The 14,122-nt window shown below is 45.4% G+C and overlaps 1 long non-coding RNA gene across 1 annotated transcript in view; it reads right to left on the bottom strand.

Moving 5' to 3' along the window:
• Positions 1-10,826, bottom strand: part of A930006I01Rik (RIKEN cDNA A930006I01 gene) — a 34,164-nt gene extending 23,338 nt beyond the window's left edge. The window contains exon 1 of the long non-coding RNA NR_040332.1: positions 10,679-10,826. This is a non-coding gene — a long non-coding RNA (RIKEN cDNA A930006I01 gene). The remainder of the gene's footprint in view (positions 1-10,678) is intronic.
• Positions 10,827-14,122: the final 3,296 nt, after the last annotated feature.

Raw genomic sequence — 14,122 nt, forward strand, 5'->3', positions numbered from 1 at the left:
AGACCTGGCATCTAAGCCTGAGTCATCTGGCTTTGTCACCCATCAGTGCACTGTGTCATAGCCCCACATCCATAGCCTTCCCCTGAGCTCTGCATTGGAGGCATATACAACAAAATCTATGTAGGGCAAGAAGATAATATTAAAACCGCTATGTGCTTCTCATCTTATCGTTTTCCATTTCTAGTTTAGAACATATTTATCTGCATGATAAAACACTATACAGTTGGTTAGTACAGTATTCATGGGCAGAGCTCACTTATTTTCTAGTAAAATTGCATAGTCAAAAAAGCTAGGAGACCACACTGCTCTGAACAAAACTAACTGACCAACACCACAGCTAAGCAGATGAAAAGTTATACAAAGTAGACCTGGGGAATACATTCCATGGGCACCATCCTGAGTCATGGTATTATATTCCAAAGAATGAAAGTCTCCATTGTGGCAAGTGATGAGAAATTACAGTGTATTTTTTACTAAGGCCCCTCTTTAAGTTGGTCAAGTAAAATGAGTTCACCAGCCTATGTATGATAGGGTGATTCTTTTTCTGATTATGGCAAGATGACCCATATCAGAAATGATAAGGAGATGTTAGCTGTCTGTTAAATTTATAACTGAAGGGATATATTTTGTTCTTTTCTTTGATCTCTATAAAAACTTCCTTAATTTCTTCCTTTAAAAGTAGATGCAGGGCTGAGGAAATAGTGCAGTTGGCAAGGTGCTTGCTGCACCAGCAGGATGATCTGACTTGGGATTCTCAACACACAGTAAAAAGTCGGGTATGTCATATGCCTGGAACCCCAGAACCAGGAAGTGAAGACAGGAGGATCTCTAAAGCTCACTGGCCAGGCAATACAGCCAGTTAATGAATTCCAGGCTCAATGAGAGACCATTTTTTTAAAAACAAAAAAACAAACAACGATGAATGATGAATGATTGACAAGGATACCCAGTGCCAGCCTCTGACCACAATACTCTAGTGCACACATATGAGCACACATAGACACAGGCACCAATGTTGACAGATACGCTAGTTTTATGTCAACTTGACACAAGCTAGAGTCACTGGAGGGGAGGGAGCCTCAGTTTAGGGAATGCCTCAATAAAATCAGGATGTAGGCAGTCCTGCGGGGCATTTTCTTAATTAGTGATTGATGTGGAAGGTCCCCACGTTGTGGGTGGTGCCACCCCAGGGTAGTTGGTCTTGGATTCTATAAAAAAGCAGGCTGAGCAGGTCAGTAAGCAGCACTCCTCTGTGGCCTATGCATGAGCTCTCTCTTGCCTCTAGTTCCTGTCCTGAGTTCCTATCCTGACTTCCTTCAAAAATGGACTACAGTGTGGAAGTGTAAGCCAAATACACCCTTTCCTCCCCAAGCAGCTTCGGTCATGGTGTTTCATCACAGCAATGGAAACCATAGCAAAGACATACATGGAGACTAAGGGTTTTCCTGTTGTTTTGCTTTTAAAGAATATTTGTCTTTTGGAGATACACGGTGCAATACTGCAATGACTTAATGTCAAGGGGTAGAAAAGAACATGAAAAGAACCAGCAAGAGTGAGGCTTAAAGACGGATATTTAGAGTACATAGTCTTACTCAACCAACCTTTGTCTGTGTGTTAAGTATTACAATAGTTTGAAATGAAAATACAATTTTTTATTTTTGAGACTATAATTACATTTCTCCTTTCCTTTCCTCCCTCCAGACCTCCCCTTTTACCCCTCCTTGCTCACTTTCAGATTCAGTCTCTTTTTAAATCAACTTTTATTGCATGAATATTTATGTATATACATGTGTAATCCTGAATACAACCCTCTTGGTCTGTATAATGTTACTTGTATGTGTGTTTTCAGGGCTGATCGTTTGATACTGGATAACTAACTGGTGTGTTCTTCCCCAGGGAAGATTATTTCTTCCACCTCAGCATTCATTAGGTGTGGGAAGTTCTTTGTGTAGGGTTGAGGTCTTGTGGGCTTTTCCTGGCCTGAATTAGCATATCTGTTGTTGTCCTTGTTCAGCTCCTGTGTAGGCGCATTGGTGAGACTTTATGGGTGTATCATCTGACATTGCTAGGAGACACAACCTTATAGCAAACATGGTCCTATGGCTCATAATCTTTCTGCCCCCTCTTCCACAATGTTCCCTCGGGGTTAGATGCTCCAGTGCTTTGTAGATAGCACAAAGCAAAATCAAAAGAGGCAATGTAACAACTTGATGAGAACCTTTATCTCATTGATAAAGAAGGAATGAATGTGGGTTCATTCACGGAAGTTCTTGTGTGTCTTCTCACATCTGCATATCAGAAACCGCATATCAAAGCAAACACGCTTATGCCATTTGCTATCGTGACAGAAGGAGCTTTCATCTACAAATACAATTGAGAAAGAGAAAATGAAGTCATTACTGTACACCAGAAAAAAAACAGGGAAAGGAACAAATATGTAAATGTGGATGACAGGACTTCCAAAGTCAGCCATGCATAATCTCTCCCTCTCCTGGGGTGGAGACTGAACCCTCCAAATCCATCTGGAATCCAACTGCCATTGCTCAGGAAGCCGGGAGTCCATCTGAGGGATATGGAACACATCTCAAGTACAACAGTGAAAGAAGACCAGAGTGCTCACAGGGCCATAGAGACAGCTCTGCCTTTACTCTTCCACCCTGGGGTAATTCATCTGTGGACTGGTGGAATACTGCAGACATGGTAGGTAAGACCAGTTACAATAGCCCATAGCTACTGAAAAGGCAAGAACTCACTCCCCAAAGGAACACTCACCTGTTGGCCATAGCACCGCTCCAAGAAATAAGAGCCACCTAGCCAAGAGGCCTCAGGGAAGAGTCCCTTCCTGGGTGCAGCCTCTGAGTTCCCTCCAACCTTTTGTGCTCTGAGTAAGAATTTCCACACCCAGAACCCAGTTCCAGTTACACCCCAAGATAGCATCAAAATGATAGGTAAGTATAAGCCCAGCTTTCTGGCCAGGTAGCCAAAGCACACAGTGCCACGGGGGAGAAAATGGGCTGATTCAGATCTGCACTGGCCATGACGTCTTCTCAAAGGCCAGCTGAAGGCAGCTGGGAGCCCTGTTCAGCACCCGTCAGATTATGCTACCAAGAAAGAGCTGGGAGAAGCCCAGCGCTGCTCATTGTGACACAGCCTTTCCCTGGAAGGGAGAGGACAAGCCACCTCTCCGTGACGTTTGAGATGAGCCCAGCTGATGTGGGAACCCAGGGCCCCTGGGTCTCCACAGGGAAAGACCAATCCTAAAGTTACAAGTCAGAGGTGGGCGAGTTTTAACTAGTGTCACCCCCTCCCAAGTAAAGGCAGCAAGAGAAATTTGGGGTAGGAGACAGAGACCCAGTAACCTCCATGATCAAAATTCCAAGTTGGCCCCCAAATAAGCATGTAATCTCAAAGAAAAGATGGCATCTGAGCACGGTGCATTTTAATTAAACCTAATGATGATTGAATTTAGCACCCTGGATTCTTTTCTTCACTTTTGGATATCATTGGCATCTTTTTGTATGCATTCTGTCTATGAACATTGTTTAAACAGCTGAACATTATCAAATGTAGTGACCATATCACCAGTATTTCTAAATGCCTGCCATTTTTAAAAGGTATTATGGGTCAGGAAGATAGCTCAGTTGGCAAAATCCATGCCTTGTAGCAAAGACCCAAATTCTATCCCCTGAACACATGTAAGAAAACCAGCCATGATGTGTTGGTGAAGGCCAGAGCAAAGTTGTTATTCCTTGAGGGCCCCCTTTTATCTGAGACAATGTCTCTCACTGGGACCTGGGCCTCATCAAGTAGGCTAGGCTGAGTGGGCCAGGAAGCAGGGGAGACCCACCAGTCTCCACGCCCCCCAGAGCTGAGATTACAAGCATACACCATCATGCCTGACTTTCTTACGTGGGTTCAAGGATGGAAGCATTCTGCCAACTGAGCTATCTCCACAATACCTTTTAGCACTGTAATTGTTTAAAGACACTGGGAAAAGAATACTATAAGTGATAAAAATCCCTCAATTTGACAATGTTTAACCATTTAAAATAGTTCTATGATACTCTATGATATTCATAGAATGCATATAAAAAGATGCTTATGATATCAAAAAGTGAAAAAAATCAGGATGCTAAATTCAACATTTATTAGGCTCAATTCCAATTTCGTTTTCATTTTTTCTTTTCATTTTTTACTAGACTATTTAGCTGGTCTTCATGTGGGTCCCCTAACAATTAGAGTGGGGTGGAGGGCTGAGGGCAGGCTGTCTCAGACTCTGTTGCCTGCCATTGTATCCACTTCCCCTATCTAGTCTGCCTGGTCTGGCCTCAGTGGGAGAGAATGGGCTTAGTCCTGCTGTGACTTGATGCCCCAGGGCAGGGAGATACCCAAAGGGGGCTTCCCCTGGAGAAGAGGAGGGAGAAATGGGGAGGGGAGATTTGTGAGGGTGGGACTGAGAGAAGAGGAGGAAGCAGGGCTGCAACAGGGATGTAAAGTGAACAACTAAATTAATTAATAAAAGGAGAAGGTCTAGCTGGATGGTGGTGGTGCTCATCTTTAACTCACCCCCAAAACCTCCCACAGAAACAGACAGACAAAAAGGTTTATATATCTTATATGAACCAATGAAAAAGAAAAGGCACCACATTATGATACAAATGTCTGGAAGTGATCCCACTTTAACAACACCTGGACAACCACATTCCTAAAGGCCCAAAGCCCTGACTCCAATCACTGGACCCCACATGGTGGGAAGAGAGAACTCATTTCTACAAATTGTCCTCTGGCTTGTATGTGTATACCACAGCATGCACACACACCCACACAAACACAAAATAAATTTTAAAATATAATTAAGAAAAAATAGACAGCTGGAAGCTAAAGCCATACTCACAAAGTAAAACAGAAATTACTAGGGATGGGGCTAATGAAGAAAGGGGCAAGGTTGCCTAATGGGTAGTGAGTTTTAGTTTGGGATATTGGAAAGTCTCAAGTGGTTGGCAGTAGTAACTGCACAACAGTGTAAATATAGTGTGCCACTAACATACATATTCAAACATGGTTAAAATGCTATATCGTATATATTTACCACAAAGAAGAAAAACCACTCTGAAAATAACTAGAAGGAAAAACTGTAAAGTCAAAAGTTAAGGCTACTGTGTTTGGAGGTGCATGTGTGTGTCTGTGTGTGTCTCTGAATGTGTGTGTGTCTCTCTCTGTGTATATACATGTACACACACATACATGTATTATGTGGGGGGTGTCTGTGTGCGAATGTGTGTATGTGTCTGTGTATGTGTGTGTTATTGTTACCTGTTTTGTATACCAGGTCTTACTATGCAGCCCAGGCTGGTCTCAATTCACCATCCTCCTGTCTCAACCTTTTGAGTGCTATGATGACAGAGATGAGCCTCCATGCCCAATCTATGTGATTTTCCTCCCTATAGTTTTCTGTGTATTCTAGAATGTATACAGTAAATATACTTACTGATCATAAAAAATTCAACAAACTATCATGTTTCTCAGGGATCCTCAGCAACCACCCTAGCAGATTCTGGGAGCTGGTTGGCAAGTCAGTCTAGCCAATGGGCAAGCCATGCATTCATTGAGAAGACCTTGTCTCAAAAAGCATAAGGTGGAGAGAATAAAGGAAGCCATATAACGCCAACCTCTGGTGTCCATATGCATCCCACACTCGTGCACCCACACAAACATGGACACTCATTCATACACAGATACAAGATTCCTGGAAGATCCTATAGCCAACCCGCAAATTTTCCCTACGTTCTACCTGTCGATATTAGGACCCCGGGACTCTGAAACTCTGATGCATAAAGGACTTGTTTAGACTCAGGAGATGGGACACCCTAAGGTAGGAAAGTTTGAATCTTCTATTTTTTTATTTTTAGGCAAGTTTTTAATGATCTAATATTACTCCTGTTCATTTCTATCATTTACAATCCTAAACTGCCTAAAGCACCTATGTCTCCCACACTCTGGTTGCTTTTCACTTCAAATGAGACAATAGAGTATGCAGAGGACCGTGTGGAAGTGCTGGGGAGACCGTCACTGAATGGGATAGTGAAGCATTCTGTGAGGGGTATTATATGCTACCTTCCATAGTCTTCCTCCATGCCCATACCCGGCTCACTTGAACTTGCCCTGATTATCACCTTAGTGATCTTTGTACTCCCGAAGAATGGAAGAATCCCTTAGAGAATGTCATCCTCAAGACATCTTCATAAGCCCTCTGCTAAGTCCACTGAAACAAAGGAAAGCCCTTCTGGAATCCAGTGCCTCATAATTACGGAACAACGCCTCATTAGTAATAAAGAGGATGTGGAGCACTGTGAGGGCTCAGCTGAGCTCTGGCTGAGAGCAGAGAACCAGCTTGGTCAGTGGAGGAGACAAATAGATACCATGAGTCAGTGCTGTCTACCCTGAAAGCTCTCAGCTACAGAGGACCTTCTGCAACCAGCACACAGCTGCCATCCAAGCTTGCCACACTAAAACTCCATAGAAAGAAGCAACTTCAGGGCAGGCAAGTTAACTCAGATGGTAAAGTGCTTTTCCATACAAGCAGGAGACCCTGAGTTCAACCCCTAGAGCCCATGTAAAGAGCCAGGATAGTGGCAGGCACTCGAATCTCAGGGCTCAGTGGCCAGTCTGCCTAGCCGACTTGTCGAGATTCAGGCCAGTGAGAGACCCTATCGCAGAAAATAAGGCAGATACATTCCTGAGGAAGAACACTAGAATTCACACACACACACATGAGAGGGGGCAGGGAGAAAGAAAGGAAGAAGGGTGGGAGGGATAGAAGAAGGAGGAGGAGGAGAAAAGAAGGAAGAAAGGAAACGTAACTGCAGAGAATCCATAGCAAAAGGCCTTAAATCGGTACAGGAAATGGGTTTCCTCCCAATTGCCACCTCTGGCTGATGGAACTCGGAGGACATTATATTGAGAAAAATCAGAGCTCACAACCACAAGGAGAGGAGAAAGTAGCTTCTACCTTCTTAAGACACAGGGACAGTAGGTGTCAAGCATCTGGGCCAAGCATGCATTTGCCACACCTGGTCCAAACTGCCACGCAGTGCTGCTTTTCCAAAGGCATCAGGGTAGCACAAAATGAGCAGGAAGGTGAGGGCTGCTCAGAGCAAACCTAGCTCCCCGCAGCACCTCCCTGCCAGCCCTAGCACTGAGTAACTTGCTCTCTCCAGGGAGCTATGGCAAACAACAGTGGGAAAGATGCACATTTTAACAGTGGGAAAGATGCACATTTTAACAGGGATAAATTGTTGAGGGAAAGAGAAGAGAAGGGACTCTGCCCACCCTCAGGCCCATAGGTGGTTGTGAACGCTGACTCTAAGGAAGCACACTGCCAGTCCCAGCAGCTCAGACTCTTTCCTTCCTCTGTTATAAAGACTCAGTGTCTAATGGAATCAAGGGGAGAGCCCTACAGCAGACATAAGCTAGGAGCATCATAAATGAACCAAGGAGAAGCCTTAGACTCGTTGCTCAGGCTTGCAATCTTCCACCAAGTACCTACAGAAAACTGCCCTTTGTCCCTACACCTCCACCCTTGATGCCTCGAAACTGAGCTCCAGAACGAAAGGACAGAGAACCAAACAATGCAGGAACCAAAACAATGCAGGGCAGACACTGTGATTTCATTTTCCATTGGCTCGATTTGGTTCTGTCCTGCATATAGAGAAAGCCCTTAGAATGTGAAGAAGCAGAAATTGGGTCGCTGGAAGCCTTTTCCAGGTTCCAGAAGCCTAGTACATATTCAGGCACATCAGGAATAGAAGAAGGAAGACACTGCAAAACCAAAATAAGAACAGCCAGAGGCCATCTTTCTTCCTCACCAAGAAAGAACTTTGGACACAAAGCAGAGTTCAAGGGCTAGAAGATGATTCAATTGGTAGAGTAGCTACTGGGCAAGTATGAGGGTCTGAGTTCAGATCTCCAGGATCTACTTTAAAAGCCAGACATGGTACTGCAGTCTACAAACTCTAGTTCTGCGGTAGGCAGAAACAAGTGGACCCTCCGAGCTCACTTCCAGTCAGCCTAGCCAATCAGCAAGTGCTGGGTTCAGTGAGAAGCTGTGTTTCAAAAAATGAGATGGGGATTGGTAGAAGAGGGCACCTGACATGGGCTTCTGGATGTACACTTACACACATGTGTACACTTACACACATGTGTATACATACAACTGTACACATACATGCACAAAACATGTACATACAGGTGCACATAAAAAACAAGTACATAGATACCTGCTCCCCAACACACACACACACACACACACACACACACACAGCACACACAGCACACACAGCAGGGAGGGAGGGAGGGAGAGAGAGAGAGGGGGGGGGGGATTTCAGACCAAGTTCTCTTCATCTTCATTTCATGTCTGGGATCACACCGTCCCTGGCCCAAAGGGGAAACTCAAGTTCACCACCGTATCAGCCCTAGCAGGGCCAGGTCCTGACCCTCACCTGTGTTGCATGTGTTCACATTTTTCTGAGAACATGACACAAGGCCATCTGTCAACTGTTTCTGCTCTGTCCTGGACTGAATGTGTTCAGCAGCTGTAAATGTAAATGTGTTCAGCCACATCTCTGCCCTGAGCACAGTGACGATGGCTAATTAATAATAAGCAAATGGATGGGACAGGAGCTGACTCTGACACCTCAAACCACGAGGCCCACCTAGAGACCTCCTTGAATCAGCCCAAGCATAGCTAACAGGGAGAGCAGAGTAGTCTTCCCACCCTCTCGACGTAGGCAGCTACTTCCACCAAAGCTAAGAGAGATCCTGTTACCTCAGACACGGACCTACTTATCCAGTAAAGATGAAGTGCCTCAGCCACCCCAGCTTCTACCATGCCAGCATAACCACTCCCTCCTCCCTCTCTCCACCGAGAGAATGGCAGTGCATAGTACAACTGACCACCAAGGCACTGGATGAAGACAATAGAAGGTTATACCACAGCAGTTGCTTTTGCCTGAAAACCTTCCTGAGTTACTTAGCTTTTCCATGAATCCATTTCCCAAACTACAATAGGGGATATTAAGGCCTACCTTGTTAATATTCTTCTACCTGCCCTAGAGCGTGAGTGCCACAGAGAGCTCTTCCAGGCAGCTTGACAGGAGGGCACTGCATTCACAGTGGTCTGGTTATACAACAGTCTAGGTATAGGGTGCCCCCTAGAGTTGTTAGATGGTAATTATGTGTAGCAGTTCTCCCATGAGAACAGGTTTTCTTTTTCTTTTCTTTCTTTCTTTCTTTCTTTCTTTCTTTCTTTCTTCCTTTCTTTCTTTCTTTCTTTCTTTCTTTCTTTCTTTCTTTTTTTTTTGTGTGTGTGTGTGTGTGTTTGTTTGTTTTTTTGAGACAGGGTTTCTCTGTATAGCCCTGGCTGTCCTGGAACTCACTTTGTAGACCAGGCTGGCCTCGAACTCAAAAATCCGCCTGCCTCTGCCTCCCAAGTGCTGGGATTAAAGGCGTGCACCAACACGCCCGGCTTTTTTCTTTTAATGTATATGGTTATTGTGCCTGCATGCATGTCCATCCACCCTGTGTATGCCTGGTACCAGCAGACACCAAAGAGGCATCAGATCCACTAGAACTAGAGTTACAGACAGTTGTGAGCCATTCTATGGGTGCTCTGGAAAGAACCCCAGTCCTCTAGAAGGGTGGTTAAGTTTTCTTGACTGCTGAACCATCTCTCTACTCTCAAGAACTGGATCTTCATATGGTCTGTTCCTTGAGCTACCTAACCACTTTGCATCGTGCATGATAACAGTAGAAATTCAATAAATATGGTTGGGAGCTAAAAAAGGTTCTCATAAAGACTAATAAACAGTAGTTATGATTATCACTGATGTCCCAGGGATAATGAGGAAAACCTTTGCCCCTGCCTGTCTCCAGTAATGGACTTGATCAAGTCTCCAGCATCAGTTCAGTGTGACTTTTGTCAGTCTGGCCTGGCCTGGTTAAGCCCCTTATTCCCCTCAGTCCAGGATGACCCCACTCTGACCCCAAATTCACTTCAGAACACTAAGGCCATCATCTGACTGCCACCAGGGGTGACTTGCCTCTTCAGGTCAGGGTCAGGACTTTCTTGGTCCTGCCTTTTGTTGGCTCTGTCATTTGGCACAGAGTTCCCTATTCAGTAGCGTACTTTTGCAAAGACCATGTTCCTTCTTGGAAATGGTAGCAACCTGAAGACAAGGGGCTCCAACACCTTTGCCAACAGGGACATTGCATAATGACAGCACCATGTTCCAGATGAAGGAACATAGTTTCGGAGAGGAGAGGAGAGGAGAGGAGAGGAGAGGAGAGGAGAGGAGAGGAGAGGAGAGGAGAGGAGAGGAGAGTAGTAATTCTCCCCCTACATTCAGAGAGGCTGAGACGATTGGCAACCTGCTTCTCTTTTGAAGGGACAGATTAAGTTTTGAAAATCAGACAGCCCTGGCCTCAGCCAGGAGGTGCCTCTCCACCATTACCACTCCCACAGGTACAATCTCCTTTAGGGGACAATAGGTGGCTGCCACTTTTGTGTAATACGAACAGTGTCAGGAAGGAACCCACCCTAGAAATACAGCCTCGTGAAATACCTGGGATTCCACCATCTCTGATTCACTCCTTTGGGTTCAGCACCACCCACTCTGCTCACCTTGAAAAACATAGAATCTCCTGGGAGGGGCTCAGGGTAAGTCGCTACCATCTGCAGTGCTATGTAAGTCCCCAGCAGTTCTATTGCATCTTGATAGGAGAGCTATCTGTGTGCTTGTAATCGGCTTTGAAGGCAAGCTTTGTTAGCGTCACCGGGTTTGTTACAGCCAGCACTGTCTACACCCTCCAAAGACAGCTGGCTCTGGAACTGTTTATTTCCATGTGTTAATCACCAAAGGATTAAAAGAGGCTGCATAAACACAGAGCCTGCCTCATGCCCTACATGTAATAGACATTCAAAGCTCAGCTCTCCCTTCCACAGATGGAAACAACAGGCTTGGCTATCAAGAGAGGGCCGGGCCCCTCCTCCCTGGGGAAAAGAAAGCCAAAGGACTATAGTTTCTTCTCTCCTCCCCAAGAGGGTGTGGGTATTGCTCCTCCAAGCCAGCCCTTTTGGTACCCGATTCCTTCAACGATGACCAAGAAGAGAGTAAGAAAGAGTCAAGCACACAGCTTAGGTAACTGTTCACTGGGCACCAGAAGTTCTGGATGATTCTGAGAGCCTGCAGAGACTCTTGCTCACTGTGGACTTCCCTTTGCTTTCCATTTCTGCCAGTTTCCCTTCAGAAGACCAGCCCTTACCTGTACTCTGTGTTTCAAGAGGCTGACCCCGCAGGCTGCACTGTTAAGCCTCTTGGTCTTCTGGCTTCCAGTTAGAGGCAGTGGAGGGTCCCAGTAGAGACCAGAGATGCATAAAAAGATGAAGAAACACCAGAATTCTGTCTTCCCTTCCCTCCCTCCTTCTTGAGCCAGGTTTGGCCATTGATGCTTTTGCTAACTCCTGCCTGTGTTTGCGTGCCTCTTACCAAAATTGCCCTCTTCACATCTTCCCCAACCTAATCTCTATAAGGACCAAATAAGATCACTGTAGTTTATTCACAAATATCTACCACTCGATGAAATACTCATGGGGAAATGCTTCCCTGAAGAAGCTGTTACACCGCCATCAAAATGGGCCAGAGCCATCATCAACCATCTACAACCCATCCTCTGGACGTCCGAGCTTTTCCGGGTATCCAGGTCTGCTCTCGGCATCTGTAGCTATGTACCTGCCACCTGTGTGTGCATGGGGTGGGGGTGGGGTTAAGGATAATTTGTTTTCCACTTAGTCTCATGGGATAGCTTTCAGTCCTTTCTATACACAGTGAGATCTTCCCTATATACAGTGAGAAGTTTCCCTAGCTTGACCTAGACAAGGAGTGTTTTATCAAAGATGTGATAGACTCCCAAAGACAGGTGAAAAATAAACAAAATCAAGCTTGTCCCCTTTTCTTGTCCAACTCACACTTTAAACCAAATCACCCTGTGTGCTTCCTTGGGGTTCTCCACGTGACCCCTCTCCAAAGGGGGAAAAACCCACAAAAGCAAAAATAAACAAAAAATCTAGAGCTAAAATAGCCCGTAGGATACAATATGGAAATTTTCCTGTTTTAATATGGGGAAATAGAGGCCCAGGAATTAACAGAGACCTTATCAAAGTGATAGAACATAGATCCAAACTCCTGACATCAGATTTAGCAACCTTCACATCACTTGGAGGAACTGGACTGTCTCATCTCCTCTTACCGATCAGGGCCCTTCTTCCCCTGAATTCTCCAACCTGTTCTCTTCATTAGACTGTCAGCATTATGAGGGCCAGAGCCAATCTCCTGCTCCCGTTCTTGGAACACATCCTGAGTACACCTCTCTGTGTTCTCAGACATCAAAGTGCACTTGCTTCCCCAAGTCCTCCTCGTCTATAAGCATCAATTAGAAGACATTCAAAATCACAAGCACCTGGAGAAAAAGTACTGAGGGCTACTCTTGGGCAAACCCTGAGGTAGCACAGGAGGGTGGCATTGGGCAAAAATTACTCCCGAGATTATATACAAGAGAAATCTGGTCAAATGTATGAGGATAAAAGGCGCCTAGAGAAAGCAATAGCCACAGATGGCTTCCAGAGCAACTAGGTTGCTCTGATTTCCTGGAAGGCTAACTGCTATTCAGAGGAGTCTTTGTGGCTGTCTCCATGGTTATCGCATACTGCTACCTACATCATCTCAGTTGCCCTGTATGACCTTTGTACAGGACATGAACTGTGCTTTCAGACAGGAGGGAAATGAGACATGGGGAGCTTGAGACACTTACTCATGCTCACCCCACTTCCACATCTCTGTAGAATGACCTTCTTCAAATATCCATTTGTGATGTCTCCTGGTGTCCCCTATTCCTAGACTTCCACAACTACAGCTGAGAGTTAGAAAGAAGGACAGGGAAATGGTGGCAAATGCTGGGTTCAGGCCCAGTGTGTCCTGTGAAGTGGTCTGGGGATGAGAGGAAAGCTGGAGTTGGCAAGAATGGGATGACTCCAGACCACAGCCCCCATCCTACCCCTCTGCCAGTTTCTATCCTATTGACCCTAAACTGCTATCTGAACCCACAATGGTATATCATACAGAAGGCTTTCAGGTCATTAGGGCATTTAAGCTGCTCAGCTACCTCAAGGTAAAGGAGATTATGATCACCATTTTTAAATGATGAAACAACTGCCCCAGAGGTTAAATCGCTTGCCTAGGGTCACACAGCTAGGAAAGGAGGAGGAGAAGGAGTCATACCCAAGCCTTCTTGGATCAGTTCTCATTCACCTACAGTAGGTCTTGGCTTCAAGACCCATGCGGGGTGTGGGTTGGATAAAGCTCCACAGCCTTGGCATTGACCCAGACTGCTCTGAACCACAACCTCAGCTTCCACCACGGAGTTTTATGGGATGACTTAATTACTCTTTGTTAACACCCAGCAAGATGGCTGTCAGGCTCAGGACATACCTGGTAGTTCTGCCCTCTGGCTGCCCAAAGGCATTCTGGGATTAAAGCAGGCAGCCCTTGTCCTTGGAGGATGAATGCAAGCCTCTGCTAGCAATAGGAAGTTGTAAGTAAGGCACGTGGACAGATCACTGAGCAGAATTGAGGAAAGCCGACCTAAGCTAAGTCAGAAGGACCAAGGATAAGTGTGCTCCCACACCCTATACCATTGAGGCTAATATTGAAAAGTCCTATGGGTGTTAGAAGGTATGGAGGACATAGAGATGGGAAAAGGACAAAGATAAAATTTACAACTCCTGCAGCAGTCAGCCCAGGTCAGAGAAAGGGTGGTGTTTGTGTTCAGATCCCAGCAACATCATTTGCTAGCCCTGCCCTGTCTGAGCCTGCTCATCTTCATAGGGGCGCTGGGCAGATCCAAAACTGTATGCAAACACAGCTTCGAGTCCTTACTATATTCCGAATACTCAGTATTGCGTACTGCTCAGCTCCTTTCATCTTGAGCACTCGGCGAGGTAGAAGCTCTTTTATCTATATTTTATGATGAGGAAACAGTCTCAGAGAAGGTGAGTAACTTGCCCAAGGCA

Source organism: Mus musculus, chromosome 2 (assembly GCF_000001635.26).
Source record: "Mus musculus strain C57BL/6J chromosome 2, GRCm38.p6 C57BL/6J".
Taxonomy (NCBI): domain Eukaryota; kingdom Metazoa; phylum Chordata; class Mammalia; order Rodentia; family Muridae; genus Mus; species Mus musculus.